At 36.7% G+C, this 4348-nt stretch overlaps 1 pseudogene; it reads left to right on the forward strand.

The window, feature by feature from the left end:
• The first annotated feature begins 2098 nt into the window (after positions 1-2098).
• On the forward strand, positions 2099-2918 carry LOC127689770 (olfactory receptor 143-like; annotated as a pseudogene).
• The last annotated feature ends 1430 nt before the right edge of the window (positions 2919-4348 follow it).

Below are 4348 nucleotides of genomic sequence, written 5' to 3' on the forward strand. Positions count from 1 at the left end.
ATTTTCTTTTATTTTCCTTCTTCTTTCATGGGGACTTACTATGTAAACACCTCTGAAATGCAAGGATTACAGGCTTGAGATCCCATGTACTATTTCAAGTATTTTTAATTTGCATTTTCCTGATGTTTAGGGTAGTGACTAAAATTTCATGCATTTATTAGTTATTGTAATTTTTGGAGGACTTTTTTTCAATTCATTTGCTCATTTAATTATTGTGCCTATTTCTATTTTGCAAAAAAATGGATACCAAGATAAGGGTTCCATGCATACTCAGCAAGCATTTTTTCAGTGTGCTTCATGCCCAGCCTTCACTTGAACACATCCTAACTCAATTATTATTCTTTGCTTTTTACATTTTGTATTCATATATTTATACAATGACAGAATGCCTGTCAAGTTTTATTCTTTTTCTACTTGCTGCCATTTCACTATTTTTTCTTTTGAAGATATTTTGCATGTTCTTTAATTCCATTTATCCATTCAAATTTATTTTCTGCAATTGCAGTCTTAATCAAAACAAGATTACCTGATACTAAACAATTTTCCTGCTATTTATCCCTAGAAATTTTAAACATTTATGAATTACTTAATGAACTTTGGTAAGTTTTGAATTGACTTTTTGCAGAATAAAAAACAGGGAATGTTAGTTCCATCTTCTGTATATAAATAGTTTTCCCAATAGCGCTCCTTGAAAGGGACATGTTTTCATTAGTATACAATTTGATCCTTTGTGTTGAAACATAGCAGACCACTGATGTGCATGCCAATCTATATTTTATGAATCTTATATCATATCTACACATAGCAATATGCAATAATAAGTGTAAATAAAGCTGGGGCATGTTATGTTATTTCTTGCCAGGTTCATATGAGAAAGATGACAACCTGGATTCAACTCAGATGCATTTAAACTTCCTTCTTTATTCTTTTTTTTTGTCATTTAATAGTTCTTTTTTTTATTCGATATATTTTTATTTACATTTCAAATTGATTTCCCATTTTCTAGACCCCCACTTCCCAAAAGTCCCATCAGCCCCCTTCCATCCCCGTTTTCCCACCCAACCCTTCCCAATTCCCTGTTCTGGTTTTGCCCTATACTGCTACACTGAGTCTTTCCAGAACAAGGGGCTACTCCTCTGTTTTTCTTGTACCTCATTTGATGTGTGGATTATGTTTTGGGTATTCCAGTTTTCTAGGTTAATATCCACTTATTAGTGAGTGCATACCATTTCACCTTACACCAGAAAGAACGACTAAGATTAAAAATTCAGGAGACAGCAGATGTTGGTGAGGATGTGAAGAAAGAGGAACACTCCTCCACTGCTGGTGGGGTTGCAATTTGGTACAACCACTCTGGAAATCAATCTGGCGGTTCCTCTGAAAACTGGGCACCTCACTTCCAGAAGATCCTGCTATACCACTCCTGGGTATATACCCAGAATATTCCCCAGCATATAATAAGGATACATGTTCCACTATGTTCATAGCAGCCCTATTTATAATTGCCAGAAGCTGGAATGAACCCAGGTATCCCTCAACAGAAGAGTGGATGCAAAGAATGTGGTGTATATACACAATGGAGTACTATTCAGCCATTAGAAATAATGAATTCAATGAATTAAATGGAGAGATACTTGAAGCAATCCCATTAAAATCAGGGACAAGAAAAGGCTGGTCCATCTCTCCTTATCTTTTTAACATTGTACTTGAGGTACTAGCTAGGGCAATTAGACAACACAAGGAGGTCAAAGGGATACAAATTGAAAAGGAAGAAGTCAAACTATCACTATTTGCAGATGATATGATAGTATACTTAAGTGACCCAAAAAGCTCCACCAGAGAACTCCTACAGCTGATAAACAACTTCAGCAAAGGAGCATGTCACAAAATCAACTCAAGCAAATCAGTAGCCTTCCTATACTCAAAGGATAAGCAGGCTGAGAAAGAAATTAGGGAAATGACACCCTTCACAATAGCCACAAACAATATAAAGTACCTTGGTGTGACTCTGACCAAACAAGTGAAAGATCTGTATGACAAGAACTTCAGGTCTCTGAAGAAGGAAATGGAAGAACTCAGAAAATCGAAAAATCTCCCATGTTCTGGGAAACCTAAACTTAATGACCTCATCTGTTTGAATTCGCATCTGTATACAACAGTGTGCTTTTTTCTCCTCAACTTGTCCTTCATTGACTTCTGTTATTCATTTGTTTTTATGCCCAAAATGCTGATGGGATTTGTATCAGAACATAACACCATCTCCTTCACAGGATGTATGACTCAGTTGTTTTTTTCTGTCTTTATGTTAATTCTGAGTGTTGTGTGATGACACCCATTAAAAGGTCCAAATGTAGGCCTCTGCTACACACAATAATCATGTCTCCCAGGGCTTGTTCCCTGCTAATGCTTGCTGCACACTTAATGGGCATCTTTTTTGCTGTTTTCCACACAGAGTGTATAAGTCAGCTCATGTTTTGTGATTCCAAATTTATCAACCTCTACATTTGTGATACTTTTCCACTTCCATGGCAATGAGCTCATGAGTTCTATTTCTGTGGCTGTCCTTGTTGTTGTATCTAGCGTCCTCATTTTATCCTCATGTTTTGATTCTCATCAACATTATCCATTTGTCATCATCTAAGGGTTGTTCCAAATCTATGAGCACAAGTAATTCTCACATAACAATTGTTACATTGTTCTAAGAATTTGGTCTGCTTGCCAATATTAAACCATCATCTAAAGAATATGTAGTTCAGAGAAATTTTTTTTCAGTAGTTTACACTTTTGTGCTGTCTTTACTGAATCCCCTTATTCACAGTTTCCAGAAAAAGGATGCCATACTTGCTATGAAGAGATCACTAAAGAGAATCACAATCTAAGTGAAGTATTTGTGTTGTAGCCATAAGCCATGTCACTAACTTTCCTCCTCTTCACTTATCTTCCTTGTCCACTTCTTCTATGGCTCACTCTCCTTCTTTTCATGTTTATTTCTTGGATATGTTCAGAGTGGAAAATGCATATGTCCTCTCTAATATATTTTTCTCTTTCTTCGTGAAATGAAATAATATTTTTCCAGTCTCTGCATAGCTTTTATGTGAATGTAGTTCCACTTTAATACAGAGACCATATTTTTTAAAGATGTATCTATTTATTGCATGTAAATACACTGTAGCTGTCCTCGGACACAACAAAAGAGGGCATCAGATCTCATTATGAATGGTTATAAACCACCATATAGTTGCTGGGATTTGAACTCAGGACCTTTGGAAGACTAGTCAGTGCTCTTAACCTCTGAGCCATCTCTCTAGCCATGATGTCTCCAACAATCATATATATATATATATATATATATATATATATATATATATATATATAAGTGTGTGTGTGCATGTGTAATTTGTATCTAATTTTTCCCCTCTAACTTTTTTCAAGTTCCCCTACCTCTTTCTCAAATTCATGACTTATAATTTAACAAATATGCAAATGAAACAAAATATATTTGCAACTTTATGTTCAAATAGAGCCATGTTACTTTATTTAGAGTTACTTATATTTATATACTTTTAGAGCTGACTGTTAGAGATCAAGTAACCTAAAATGAAACTCATCTCAGGAAAAGACAAAGTTCTCCTATACTCAGCAGCTATTCATTGTCTGTAACTCTTCACCTAGGAATAAAGACATGTGAAATTTCATCTATCTACATTGGTATGTCAAATGTTGCCATTGTTTATGTTGTGCAAGTCTTTTCATTATTATTATTAGATATATTCTTTATTTACATTTCAAATGTTGTCCCCTTTCCTGTTTCGCTTCCCCCACCCTGAAAATCCCATAACTCATCTTCCCTACTCCTGTTTCCCAATCAACCCACTCCTGCTTCCCAGTCCTGGTATTCCCATATACTGTGGCATTGAGCCTTCCCAGGACCAGGGGCCTCTCCACCCCTTGATGCCCAACAAGGCCATCCTCTGCTGCCTATATGTCTGGAGCCATGTATATTCTTTGGTTGATGGATTTGTCCCTGGGAGCTCTGAGAGTACTAGGTGGCTGATAATTGTTTTTCCTCCTATGGCATTGCAAACCCCTTCAGCTCCTTGGGTCCTTTCTCTAGCTCCTCCATTGCGTACACTGTGCTCAGTTCAATGGTTGGCTGAGAGTGTCCCTTCTGTATTTGTAATGCACTAGCAAAACCTCCCAGGTGACAGCTATATCCTTCTCCAGTCACCAAGCACTTGTGGGCATCCAAAATAGTGTCTGGGTTTTGTAACTTTATATGGGATACTGCCCTAGGTTGGACAGTCTCTTGATGGTCTTTCCCTCAGACTCTTCTCCACACTTTGTCTCT

Source organism: Apodemus sylvaticus, chromosome 7, assembly GCF_947179515.1.
Source record: "Apodemus sylvaticus chromosome 7, mApoSyl1.1, whole genome shotgun sequence".
In the NCBI taxonomy this organism is placed as follows: Eukaryota; Metazoa; Chordata; class Mammalia; order Rodentia; family Muridae; genus Apodemus; species Apodemus sylvaticus.